At 42.5% G+C, this 14,749-nt stretch overlaps 1 non-coding gene across 1 annotated transcript; it reads right to left on the bottom strand.

The window, feature by feature from the left end:
• Positions 1-1,126: 1,126 nt before the first annotated feature.
• Positions 1,127-1,236, bottom strand: trnal-caa (transfer RNA leucine (anticodon CAA)). The gene is made up of 2 exons: positions 1,199-1,236; positions 1,127-1,172 (listed from the first exon to the last, which is right to left on the bottom strand). It is a non-coding gene; the product is annotated as a tRNA-Leu (tRNA).
• Between the last annotated feature and the right edge of the window lie 13,513 nt (positions 1,237-14,749).

Genomic DNA, 14,749 nt, shown 5'->3' with positions numbered 1-14,749 from the left:
TCCCTGTGTTGATATTTCACTCAGTGGTCCAGATCTTCCATCTCATCTGGAGGAGAGAGCAGCATGTAGATGGTGCATGAGGTTTGCTCGTTGCAGGGTGTCCATTGTAGAGAAGGATAGATTGACGGGAAAATTGGATTTCATGGCTTCCCATCAGGAGGGCTGGGTTCATTCAGTGTACGGAGCGGCTGCAGGCATGCTGATTATGACAGCAGTCTCTCCTCAGTCAGCACATGTCGCTTCAATAGCAGCCTATACAGGACTCGGTGTATGTGTACACACACACATAACATCGCATGGTCACACACTCATTCACAAACACATCTGAGAATGTAGGTCAGAGAGTTTTCCTTTATGTAACATCAGTTTAATGGAGCTCTGCTGTGACTTCTCTTTCCTATCAGACCCAGCAGCAGCAGCAGCGGCGGCAGCAGCCGATGGAAAATTAAATAATGAATGAGGTTAATGGGTCATGATGGTTACATATGATCCTGTTTTCCATTTATTTCTCATTTTCCAGGCCCGTCACCTGTTCTACTGCACTGCCTGGTGCGATCAATAAAAACACACTGACACTATTAGTTTCGATGGATGGTACTGTGCAGAGATTATTGCAGTTACACAACACTGCCATGTTTTAGCACAGATTTGACTACTGGTATTTATGTTATGTGGTCATGTGTTGAGTAACAGGATTTTTGGGACGCTATTTGGATTTTAGGCTCTAAATTAAACTATAAAATCATCACGGATACCATAAATATAGTAGCTGAAATGTATGTGCAGAGATGGGGTTTGGGCACACATACACACACACACACTATAAATGAATGAAGCAGTATTTTTGCTGACATATGTGGGCTGTACGTCTCCTGCTGCCTCTCATCTCTGCAGCACTGTAGATTCAATTCTTCCACTTTACCACTCAACTGTAGGGATGGCGCTAGATTTACATCCAGTAGCTTTATATAATTCCTTTACACTGGATTGTGGAAACAAGATGATTTGTTTTTTTTAATTTCCCTGAGGGACCTTCCCAAAGGGATTAATAAAGTATATTCTATTCTATTCGGTTGGGAGTTGGGATCAATGCTCTAACACTGAGCCAATGCTGCCCGCAAAATATTGTCAGAAGTGGGATTCGAACCCACGCCTCCATTCGGAGACCAGAAGTCCCGTTGACCGGAAGGTTTGTCACCTTGAGTCTGGCGCCTTAGACCGCTCGGCCATCCTGACAACTTTGGTTTGTGTTTGTGTGGCCATAAAGGTTTTAATTCCTGTGCATATTAGTCATAAAATTGACTGTATGTGTAAGTATGATGCTAGCACAATTGCTGAGTAAGGGGTGTTTCCACATGCCGTTTTCTCTCTAGATGACATCTCAGGAAGTTGTTTTTTTTCTTCAAATTCAAACTTGTGAATCAAACAAAATCCATTTTTTTTCCAATGTGCATAAATGCAGTGCTAAGTACCACTTTCATCACTGTAGACCACAAAAGACCAAATGGCATGCTGATTTATGTGGTGGTAACTAAACTGCTGCCATTAGAGACACATGTGGCCTCAAGGTATGAATAAAAGATTTTAAAAATTAAAATCTTTGTCTTCACAAAAAGCTGCACTGTAGTGTTAAAAAACAACCACGAATCAGCAGTTGAACCACGTGCAGAAAGGACTCAGATGTCCTGAGGCTACAGTCACATCACACCTGTTCTTATCAAAGTCTAAAATTAACACACTTAATTAACTGCCAAACCTTTTTTTTTAATATTTGCACTTCATCTTTTGAATTTCTCCTTCGGTTAATACACCTTTGTCTCAACTAAACCAGTTTTTCTGATGGTAAATATATCTTCTAGGGCTGCAACGATTACTCGAGTAATATTCAAGGACAAAAATGCGCCTATCCACCTGCTGCCAGATGCAGCTGTATCTATGGAAACACTATGACATTGAGGCATGAACCAAATACTCGAGTAATGGCAAAAATAATCGACGAGTATCCGAGTTTGTTGCAGCCCTAGTATCTTATATGAGTTATTAGTTATATTGAGTTCATTTTATTTACCATTTAAGAATGAAAAACGATGTGCATGCATGCAGTGTTAATTTTGTTGACGAATCATTTTCGTCATAGTTTTCGTTAACGACCTTTTTTTGCTGATAAAAACGAGACGATAACTAAATAAAAACGCACGGTGCCAAAAACGAAGACGAAATGGATTGACACTTTCGTCAACGAATAAAAACGAGATGAAATTATTGATGGAGACGAGATCCAATCAGAGCAAATTTTGTTTGTGGAAAGGGAGGGACGAATCAGGAGACGGCGGCAGAGAGCCAATCAGAAGTGCTCTCTCTGTGTAAGGACGTTGCGCCGCGATGCTGGAAGAAGGCGTCCTCATGCATGGTCACACAAAACAGGAGAACAGACACACAGACACGTTTAATTTCAAGACAATCAAGACGGTTTACAAACCGTGCGGAGCGACTATCAGCGGTAAAAACAATAAACCTGAAGCGACATTTGCAGACGAGTCGTCTTAACTTCCGTTCAAAGATACACGTGACAAAATCTATAAATGAAGACCCCGCTGCTGATGGTTTTACAGCATGCGACCTGTTTCTAAGTTGTCACTGAAGTGTTTTGCTGTAGTTATGGAGTATTCATGAAGAAGGTCATGACTGAACAGTGTATTCAGGGAGAGCAGCTCACTGTTCACTGCTGCTTTTGTGAAAAGGTAATAGCAATTAAATAATTTGTTTGTTTCAAATAACACAAGTTAAAGCTGTGCCTGTTTTTATTGCACAATCAAACCTTAAATATTTCATGAAAAATATATATCATAGAATTTTAGTCGACTAAATCCACGGCAGATTTAGTCGACTAAAATTATTTGATATTTAGTCGACTAAAACTAGACTAAAACTTTAAAAATGTTGATGACTAAAACGTGACTAAAATCAAATGACATTTTAGTCACAAGACTAAAATAAAAACTAAATCCGAAATTGCTGCCAAAATTAACACTGCATGCATGGCTCTACACCACAAAAAATACCCAAAGTTTTCCAACATTTTGTCAGCACACAGTCAATGGTGTGAATTTAGTTCAGTGTGTCGAGCCTGTGGCTACTTCCCTGTTATGTGTGCCAGTGCGTTCCATTGTGCATTGTGACCTTCATCAACCTCCACCCAGTCACCCATCACTCTGCTGATTGTCAGGCATCACAGGGCTGCGCTGTGCCCCACAATGCCATTGTGGTTGCCAAGCAATCGAGCTGCAGATACACTGGTAGAGGACATTTTTAACGATGCCCCCCTTCAAACACAAACATTTCCCTCACAACAATGCATTATTCTTCCCCAGGAGAGCCATTGTGCAGCAGTGAGGTCTGCAGTGTGTTTATTGTGCACTTTCTGCTGTGTGTAATAAGGACGGATGACTGAAGGCTGTCACTGCTTCCTGCTTCGTTCACAAGGAAAACCCTCTTCTTTTATTAGGGTTACTAAAAGCTGGCTCACTCCTCTTCATCTCCTCGTGCGCCTCCTCCCCTGAGTCATGCTGAAGCTAAATTTAGCAGACCTCAAAAAGTAATGGTGTGGCAAGTTCTTATTGAGTTTTTACCCCGCAGATGTCTCCCTCGCTGCCTCTCTCCATATTTTCCCAGGAAATGGCTTGTCCGTGACTCACCCACGGCAAAGAGAGGGGCCCTATGAATTATTGAACCGACGTTGGAGCCCTCATAAATTATCTAACTGCGTGTCGCCGGGTGAGCGGGGCAGTTCAATGGCTACATCTCATCATGACCGTCGGTGGCCTCACCTGGACACAGCTCATAGATGACAGTGTATATCCTGCAGTAATGTAGCATATCTAAGCCATTACTAAGAATTTAAGCTTTCAAACTAAAAATGACAGCAAGTCAAAGCAAATAATATCAGGACAGCCACCTGTCAATGGCCTTCAGGCAGTAGATCAGTAAAATGTCCAAGAGTTCTCCTAGTTCGTTGTGTCCATCAGGTGGACTGTATATACAGATGGACAATGCAGTTCCTCCTCTGTCGATTTTTGGCAAAAACGTCCTGATTACAGGCTCACCCCTCCTTCAACTTAACGTGTAACTTGGCTGCTTCACTGTCCACAGGCTTTGATGTTACTTTCTCCTTTTTTTTTTAGCCAACAATATCTAATTAAATGCAAATATTGAACACAGATCAGAGTGATACAACCAGCTAATGAGCCATAAACCACCAAATTTATTTGAGCAGTACTTTGAGGATTCAGGGCACTCAGCCAGCAGTGCACTCAGTGCATGTTTTGGCCTCATTTTTGGGGAGCAGCTGCCATGCTCTTTAACTTTATTTACAGTCAATGATTCGTCCAAGTGTCCAAAACTAAACACAGGAGTAAGAAGGATAAGCTGGAATGTAATACATGTAATTGGTCATCAATACATTTAAACTGCCCTCCTGATGTTGGGATATGTTTCTGCACAGCTTTCAGAACCTGCCTGTTGGAGTCATATTCAGACCTAAATGTGTTAATTCATGTAAACGTGGCAGCGATTACATGCTGTATATTCATATACTTCACCATATAAACGTGCAGACCTCCCTTCTCCCTGTGATTACTTCTCCCTGCAGTCAGCATATTGATTGTTTGATGTGTGCTGGAGCTGCTAAATATTGGAGAAACACTTTGAATGTTTTAATGGGTTTCTGTTGATGGCAAACAGCCATGAAATGCAGAACAGCAGGTGCTCAGTGAACACACCCCCTGCAGCGGGTGGCCTGCATTGACTGCTGATGATGGATTCAACAACACCTGATGTCTCTCTCTTTGCTGTCACTGAGCATTGTCTGGTGATTGTGAGGTGAAGAGTGCTGCGTTGATAATTTTTTTTTTGGTTTTTGTATGAATATAAAAAAATAGGTCCAGGTGTAATTTTGCACATTCTTTCTTTACCTGACAGCTGTTTGTGGCTCTGTAGACACACCGTGCAGGCTTCGGGCCGAATGCCTGATGCCTGCATGGTGCCTTTTCGTGACTGTTGTTCCCACAGGAAGTCAGGGTAGTAGGATGCCCCTTTCTCCATATGCCCAACAAAAAGCAAACACACACACACACACACACACACACACACACACCAGCACTTTGTCATTATAACACACTGCAGTGAGGGACTGTGGAGGCAGAGCTCTATCTTCTTTCTGTTAAACAGTTGCACAGTACGCAAGATGTTTGATGTGTTATCTGTTAAAATTGTTCATTTATATGACACATGTTCCTCCGACTGAGCAGAAGATCTGATTAGATTTCAGGCAGCCCGCTGTGTACATAAATGTGCATACTAATGAGAAAAATCAGATTATTGAGCTGCAGATTTGAAATTAAACCTGCCCTGATGGTGAGCACAGAAATAGCTACTAATCCATCCATTTCCATAATTCATGATAGATAAACAATGATATTGATTAGTGTTAATCATGGTATACTTTCTCGGAGAAGACATTTACACTGCCCTTCCAACTATAGTAAATCTTCATCATGCCCTGGAAGATTTGTTTAAGTACAAAGCTGACTCAGGGAGAGATTGTGCTGCTCTCAAGTTGGACGTTTCGTTGATCCATCCATCCACCTCGTCCTCCTCCTCCTCCTGCAGACCACTTCCTCCTTTTCTTTCTTCAGCCATCTCATGGTGTGTCGCAAAAAGGCTGGTGTATTGTTTATTGTTTGGTCTAGCAAACATAACTTTGATGGAACACCTAATGCAGTTTTGTGCGTGTTGTTCAACCATGGATTGTTTTAAACAGCACTCTTGGCACACAGCCTTTGCTCCATCATGGCTCACATTAAAATGTTTCCAGCTCTCTTTCTTTACAGTGTGACATCCTCTGCTCTGCTGTGACTCTGTGTGTGAGGAGTGTGTCATTACCATATGTTTGCTCTGTATTTGACAGGATAGAAGCTGATTTTAGGTGACATGACACTCACATCAGAAGTCAGACTTCTCCCATCTGCACAAAGCTCCCGAGAGGATTTTACGTTCATATATGTAAACACCACTGTTTATCACCTTTAAACATGCTCACTACTGCTGTTTTCCCAGGTGAGTCTGGGCTGCTCAACATATGTGCAGAATTTATACAACAGTATTTTGCACCACTGTAATAAGGACTTTGTCATGTGGCTGTGGAAGCTCCAGTGCTTCTTGTTGTTTGTCACACTGTAGGGTTTTTCCAGGTCAAAAGTCATGTGTTGTGCAGAGACCTGCAGACTGTGCTGGATTACTTATATCCAGGACACTGTGTGAACTTGTGTTTGTGATCCAGGTCATCGGCTGACATAGCAGCTGTCACTCCTTTCGGAGAGAATGAAACACGGGAGAAATAAGGATTAATCAAGTGGCCGGGATGATGACACAGCAGCAGCGGCGGCGGCAGCAGCGGCAGCACCTGCCTGCACTTTGCTCTGTGCCTGTGTGGAAAAGCACCTCGCAGCCGCTTCCCCGTTTCTATGCCAACCACAAGGGCTGTTCATGTTGGAGCATGCTCAGTTTGGCTCCCTTCCCCTGTAACAATAGCCAGTGAGAGGGCTTGCACTCTCTCTCTCTCACACACACACACACACACACTCTCCCTCTCTCACACACACTCTACTCCAGCTCACAGTGGGAGCGAGACGGAGAGGAGAGGCTGACTGCTGCGCTGCGGAGCTCAGAGCACTCACACACACACTGAAGATACACACTCGGTTTATAACAAAGGTTAGTACGCAAACCGGCAAATATTCCTGTGAATTTCTGGTCTTTTTTTGAGTTTGTGGAGGAAAGAGCTGCCGGGTGGAGACAGTTGTGGCCGCTAGGAAAACTAGAGCCACAGAGGAAGCATGTGCTCTGCTTTGTGAGTGACAGGACTGCATGTAGTCTGTCTTTCTGTTGTTGTATAATGGCATCACATCGGAGCTTTGCTACTTTTGCAGAGAGGGGTCTTGTCATTTTATGAATGGTTAAAAGCAGCCTGCTCAGTCGGAGGTGTAGTGTAGTTGACAAAGCAGGGATCGCTCAATAATTCATGCAGCCTTGTATGGAGGGAAGTCAGGAGATGACAGCAGGTGTAATGTGATGCTTTGCATGGTCACAGATAGCTCTTTTTAATAGTCCCAATTTTACAAGCTTCTGTTTGCCTAATCAGATCTCCATACTGCACATCAGACATGTGAGAGCTGCTCTTTGTATATGTGGTAAAACTCAGCAGGCGTTCCAGGAGGAAAACCTGGATTGTTGTGTAGTTTCTCATCCATGTCTGACAATGTTATATGATCTGTAATCTGAGAGAGGATGTGAGGAGCTTCTCCTCACCGCCCCGGCCAACCCCTCTAAAATCATGTGTGTCTCTTTGTGTGTGTGGTCTGCCTGTGTTTCAAGCCCTGAAGGATATCTTCAATAGGATCCCGTAGTCTCGCCCCATTTCTCTCTCAGAGGCACTCTTAAAGATTCACTATACCCGCCTCCCACAAGATTAATTATTGTGGCTGATAAATTCCTGGTGGGTCGATAGTGTATTCCTCTGCAGCCGGTCAGCCTCTTGTGTCTGTGCTGTTGGCTGTTCACAGAGCAGGATGAATATCTAGCAGCCTGGCCTGTGGCCTCATATGTAAAGTGCTTGGCAGGCTGATATGGTTGGAATCCATCTGAGAACAATTAATAAGAATAATGTTCATTTTTTTAGTGATGATGACTTTTTAAATAAATAAAAAGATCCAATTTTCCTTTATATTTGTGACACTGGATGTTTTTACAATAACTGTTTGTACACTGGCTGTGGTGTACAGTCAAATTTGGAGTCATATATCAAAGGCTGTCTTTGTTAGCAGGTGCTTCTGCTGCTGAGGGGGAAAAAGTGGTCTGAATTGTGTTGCTACTAAAGTTGTGTTACTAAAGCCCATGTGGGGTGCTGCTATAGTTTACATGGGGATGCAAATATGTCAGTGCAGGTGTATCAGGTGTATCAGGAGCCGAGGATGCACAGTGTTAGCAAACAATTGTCTCATTACACATTCAGGGAGTTGTGTTTGTTGTCTTCTTGATTTATTTAGTGTTTGCTCTGCGTTAGGAGTTAAATATCTGCTCATAGATGTTCCACTCTGCTTGGTCTGAGGCTGGTTGTGTAAAAATGAGGTTAATAAGAGCTGAGACTGGACCAGGCTTGAGCTTTGGCCCGCCATTCCCATTCACTCTGTGAAAATCCTCCAGAAACAGGTCTGGAATCCTTCCTGAGCTGGTTTCACTCAGTACAAACCCTGTTGTACCAATAGTTTTTTTTACAGCAAAACTGTTGTTTGGTTGTTGTTCTGTCTACGTCACATGCTTCTTGCTTATCCATATGTGTCCAGAGGCATGTTATTCTGTGTCCGCTGGTACTCTTTGAACCCACAGAGACCATATAGAATAGAAAATGTGGATTAAACTAGAACCAGGGACCAAAACAACAAGCTAAAAGTAGCTGAAAAATGTGTTAATTACTGTGACGATAACTGTTTCAGCAGTCATACAGCTCCTCTTACCTTCTGCTGACTCTCCTGTCTAGCACATGGAGGAGGAAGACAACATGCTGCACATACACAGCACAGCAGCTGAAATCTCAACTGAGAGGAGAACTGTCAGGTAAAACAAGAGGAAGGACTGATGGGAAAGAAAGCAAGATGGACAGCAGACAGACAGACAGAGAGAGAGAGAGAGAGGAGAGATCTCTTTCTCCCGTTAGGAAATTGGAAAATAAATTGAGTTGACATAGGCAGGTTTGCATAGAGATATCGATGCCGGGGAGTGGGAGGCGAGACGTTTAGACTCGGGGCTTAGAAGGTTCACGCCAGGCTAATCATGTCTCCGCTCACTGGTTAGTTTGACCAAAAAGGCTTCCTGGGGTTAGTAATTAGCAATTTCCATCTGCCATTGATAGAAAGATACAGTCCAGGGTGGCTATCAGCCTTTATGCTAATTAAACGACACTTCAGTTTGTCCTTTGGAGCGTTACAACCTGAGTGGGACGGGAAGAAAAGCCGGTATTGAAGCATGTTGTGAGTCTGCTCGGTGCAGGTGAAGTGGCACAGTGTGAGATGTCGGCGTTCATTTTTCGAGTGTTTTGATGGCTCAGAGCAGACGGTGTGTGAGTAATGTGACGCCTCTCTGATAGGAGGAACAACAATCTGCTTTTTTGTGCGTGAATGTTTACTCCTGTCTCTCCAGTTTGGAGAGTTTGGAGACAGACAGGTTTCTATTTGTGGCTCACAGTTTTTTTTAATGAATATCCTCACATGTAAATGACAGAATAAGTTAATCCTCATTGATTTTTTTTAAAAGGACACACAGCTATGAGATACACATCCCAGTGTTGATTCTTGTGACTCAGGTCTTCGTAAACTGGGGTGACAGTCGATCAATGGCTCTCTGTCCTTTTTCATTTTCAAACTCAACACCCATCCTCCTACCCACCCCCACCTCTTCCTCCATCTACTCATCACCTCCCTCTAGCTCTACACCTTCATCATCATCATCATCCCCTCTCTCTCCTCTCCCTTTCTCCTCCAGCTCTCTATACTTCACTCCTCTTTTAAGCCAATTACATGCACGCCCTTGGCTTCTGAAGGGGAAAGACGAGAGGAGGGGGCTTTTCTTGCATTTTTCTCCCCATGTGTGAGTCCTGTGATGACATCCACAGGGGCTTCGGCATGATATTCAGATCCTCACAGGCGCCTCACAGGAGCCAGTCAGTCGATAATCAGGCCTTGATGTATTTCTGATGGGTCCCTGTTAGAGCCGACAATGAGCCGACAAGAAAGGCTTTTGGAAAACATCGACACCCCCTCAGCAAGGTCAGGGTTCAGCATTGATCCAGAGGGAGGAGGCACACGTGTGGCTGAATATGAAAACTGATGATGGTAATTCTCATTCTACAGAGTCATGGTAACAGTAGGGCCGTTAGTTTACAGACATAGGCTGTATTAGTATCCACATGATAAATTTATACTATTGTTAAAGTTAAAAAGTGTTTACACTCCCTTGAGGTGGTTGTAAAATGGAAAGCTATTTGCAGAATAAGCTCCTACTGGACTTTCAAACAGCTTGCTTCATATTGCGATTGAAACCAGGCTCCTGGTCGGCTGATTTTTGACAAATACACCATGTTAACTTACAGAAACACTGTCCAACGATGACACGATACATCAGAAATAAAACATTTATGTTGTACATTTTGTTGTTAAGGTCAGCAGTGTTGCACAAACCATGGCAAATTATTACTAAAAAGTAATTCACACACAGCCATATGTCCTTAAACAGCACACAAACACAGATTTTACATTTCTAAATCACACAGTTGTGTGTCACCACTACTACTACACAGACTCTGATTTAACTGCATCCCATTATCATTATTAGGCTTGTTATATTTTTTAGTTTGCACCTAGAAGTTGTCAGTATAGCAACAACAAAGCAGAAGCTCAGAAAGCTCTTCTTCTTGAAGAGTCGCCTCTCCAGCTTCCAGGAACAGTAAAGCTTCACTGAAACGTTTTTACCTCTTTTTATTCCTGACAGGGAGGATTTTTTTTAAAAATATGTCTGTGACCCAGCAAGTAAATTTAAAATGGCAGATTTTTCAAAAAACATTATAACAGATTTCTCCGTCCACCTTCACCCTCTCTTATCCCCTCCGTCTCCCTTCATTCCTGGTAATGGGAGTGACTCAGGCAGCCATCTGCTGCCCGGCAAATCCTCTCCTGCTGTATTACCCTCGTTTTGTTTATTAACGCCGCTCTGGGGACGACAATGATACCTATATCTACCTTATCTATCTGTGCTTATCTACTAATCTCTCCTCCTCCTCCTCTTCCTTCTCCTCCTTCTCTGTGAGCTTTTATCAGATACTCTCTGCACTTGCTTTCACCTCTTCAGCTGAAAATATCTCCGTAAGTGTCGCTTCCCTTCATTTCACCTGATATCAGTTTTTTTCTACCTTTTTCTCCCAGGAGACAGATTGTAGGAATGAGGTCAGACACTGTGTGTGTGTGTGTGGGTGAGCACATGAATATGAGCAGACTGTTGATGTTTTGCTGTTGCTGATGTCATTATGATCCCCTGCAGAAATAACAACACACACAGGAAAACACCCTGGGGGCGTGTGTGTGTGTGTGTGTGTGTGTGCGTGTGTGTGGTCCTTCTGCTGAACCTGACTACTGTTGTATCTCTGTGGAGACTGTGTTTGCCTCTCTTGTATTTTTGTTTGTTTACTACTTTATGCTGCACTTTTACTGCAGTAAAGTGGCCCCTCAGCTGTTTGATGTGTTTGGGCTCATGTGTTTTCTTGGAGCATTAATGTTTCCCTCTTTATGGTATTTGGAGCATGTTTTGTAAGGAGGAGGAGACAGCTGAACCCTGATAACCTCACACAAACAAGGGATAAATACAACATACTAATGTACACGTACACGTACTTCCTGTAGCACGTTTCATCATTTTAATAAGAATTATGGGTCAAGACAGGTGATTGAATGAATAACACCGTGTATCCTGAGCTGACATCAACCAGTTAAATGCATGAGCAGCACTTTTATTGTCAGAAAACCCTGTAGAAAAAGGGATGGAACAGCTGTTGTTTTTGCCGTTGTCATCAAAATGTGAGACATTCTCAACTGCCAGCACTTCCTCGCTGAACTTTCTCATAAGAATCAAGCTACATTTTATGTTATGTTTATGTTTGTTGCTGGTTGTTGGCTGAAGGGAACGGTCTTTAAGTTTAAATGCACATAAACGAGGTGTCTTCCATCCACATTTTGTCTCTCATGTACCTCTGAAAATGAATAAATAGCTAAGGATGAAGCAGTAGAAGGGTAAACTGAGATCTGAGAGTATTTTAAGAGATAAAAAAAAATACAGAGGATGTTCTTTTTGTTTTTAAATGCTGCATCAGAGAGCGCTCAGCCTTAGGCAAGTGGCTTTATCCTGAAAACGCTCATTATTTCTCTTAAATGCCAGCAGTGTGCTTTATCTGTCCTCCCAGCATTACACAAAGCTAAATGCACTCATCGTATCGCATTCTGTCTCCGTTCGTCAGCCTCTCCCTCTGCTTCTCTTTCTCACGGGATAAGACTCTCATTCATCACGTAGCACAGACGATGGGAGCGCTTCATTTATCCTCCTCAGAGGGGAAAAAAGATGCATCACACAGTCGGAGCTTCATAAACACCTTCATCCTGATTGAAGATCGGAACTTTAAACTGTCACTTGGCATTGTAATCACCGCAGTGCAGCGTGGATGTTAAAAGAGATGCATTGTTTGTTTGTTCTGTTATCTGTAGTGTGTGTGTGTGTGTGTGTGTGGAGCCTGCGTACCTGTCGCTATAAAGGTTAGCTTTGTGTTGATGTTGTTATGGATGCAGCTGAGTGAGATCCATAACCCTCTATCAGTGGATGGCGGCTGGCTGTGGTATGACAGAAAGCCACTCTGCTGATTGGGTGACACACACACACACACATACACACACACACACACACACACTTATTGAGATTACGCCTATTTTTATCAAGGCTTGTTTTGCTCTGTGATCACTGTGTAATTACATGGCTTGCTGTTTTCATCAATGAAACACAAGCGACCGACACAGACACATTTGGATATAACAGCCAATTTTTCTGTCAGACCAGTAATCATTTACATTAGATGAATCATCATGACGTCCTCACTCCAAAAAGCCCCACACCAGATGATATGTAGTTACATACAGACCGAGTGATTGCCACAAAAGTCAGAGTAAGTAGCTGGGGGACGGTGGACGGGTGTCTAAAAGGAGTCTCCGCTGACACTTCGGGCTGGTTTGTTTTCCCTTGCTGTTTACTAAAAGGCACCAAAACCTACTGATTAAAACCCTCTTAAAACGGCGACAGAAATTGACATGCGCTGTTTAAAACTACCGTAGCTCTGGTTATGTTTGCACTATTGAAAACATTCGGAAACGGATTCTGAAAGCTGCAAAACGGTAATGACCACATTGCGTGTGTGCCAGGGGCGGGAGTTTTGTGGAGCGTAGGAGAGTTGATGTAAAATATTTTGAGTTTGAGAATCATTAAAAAAAAAGAAAGAAGGCGAACTGTTATGATTATGGTAGTCAAAGGGTTAAGGTTAGGCATTAAAAACAGGGCCAGTGGTTCATCTTTCAACACAAAAATTCATTATATAATACACATTTTACATGAAAAACATGCCCATTGTGAGTGGTTGCCATTGTTGGCTGTTATTGGGACGAGTCCCCGCCCCCTGAACTCCAAGTAACACTAAGTGGATGTGAAGAATAAGCAACAGACAGAAGATCCAGTAAATAGAATAAATGCAGCCTGAAGAACTCTCCATTTAAAATAACAACTCTTAATACTTTGTGGCGTATCAGACCCTCTGTGTATCACTTCAAAGCGCCAGTCTTTGCAGAGCATTTTATCTTTATTACAAGGCCTCATATCACATGATAGCTCTGGTCATCATTTGCATGAGTTGGCTCCTTTGAACTGTCTCTTCGCTGCAGAAAAGACTCCCTCTTTTGTCCTCTTTCAATATGTGCACATCTGCTGCGCCGCTCATGGAAAAAAACACCTCATGCAAAAGAAGCAAAGTGTTTGCTCTCAGGTCATCTGCTGCCTCTATTATTCATCCGCAACATTTCCACCTCCCAACACATGAAATATGAATGAGGCCAAGATGACCTGGAACCATAGAAAAAGAAGAAGCAGTGCAGGTTGATTTGTAGGTGCTGCACTAACTCACTGTCATTTCCAACCTTTCATAATGCTCTAATCGAGTCAGTAATTCATTGTTTTGGGGGGGATTTCTTGAGTAAACACTAGTGTTTACAAGCAAATGTTGAAATACCATGTACTGAATTTACAACCAGTCTGCACAGCCAAAGCACTCAGGGGGGATTGATAGTTGTAGTTTTTGAAGATTGATGTCACTTTTCTCTGCAGCAGTTTGCAGAAGCGCTCTGACTAAAAACACACCAGCACACCTGCTCTGCATGGTGTGTGCAAAATCTCCAAGGTCAGGGTGGGATTTGTCCCCATTATAGCCACAAATCTGGCTACTTGTTGCACTCGCATGCCTCCTAACAGGTTCAATGAACACTACACCCTTCTGGCTCGAGGCTCACAACATTTTTATTTATTTATTGCTTACATTTTACATTATTTCATTCTCACTCACTTTGATTTTATTGTTCTGTTTTTTGGATTTTTTAGTTTTTTCTTCTTCTTATTATTATTATTATTATTAATAATACTGTTTTTATTATATATTTCATTTCAGTGTGTGCACATGAAATAACAGTAAGCCAAATCCTAAATTTAATGTTAATGACCTGGTACATAATATTTAGCTATATATTTATTAGTTTATTTTTTAATAATAAGTGTACTGGGGGTGAATTTTCTATGTTTTAATCTAGGGGCCACACTTTCAGTGACAGACAGTTGCTAACAGTTGCTCCACCTCTTTGCCTGTATTTGAATTAACTAAAGGTTCAGACTGTTGACAGCTGTGATGGTTGCCACCTATGGTTTACATCAAGATTGTCAAGATGTGTTTTTTTTTTGTCTTTGCCTATAACCTCTTTGTGATAAACTCTGAGGTTTTACAAACCCTCACCAAACTTGATGTGTTGGAGGAAGAGGCCACAGGTCTGACTTGTTGCGCCCTCTTTCT

This window comes from Parambassis ranga, chromosome 21 (genome assembly GCF_900634625.1).
Source record: "Parambassis ranga chromosome 21, fParRan2.1, whole genome shotgun sequence".
Taxonomy (NCBI): domain Eukaryota; kingdom Metazoa; phylum Chordata; class Actinopteri; family Ambassidae; genus Parambassis; species Parambassis ranga.
Note: the sequence above shows the minus strand (reverse complement) of the source record. Positions and strands in the feature narration are given on the sequence as shown.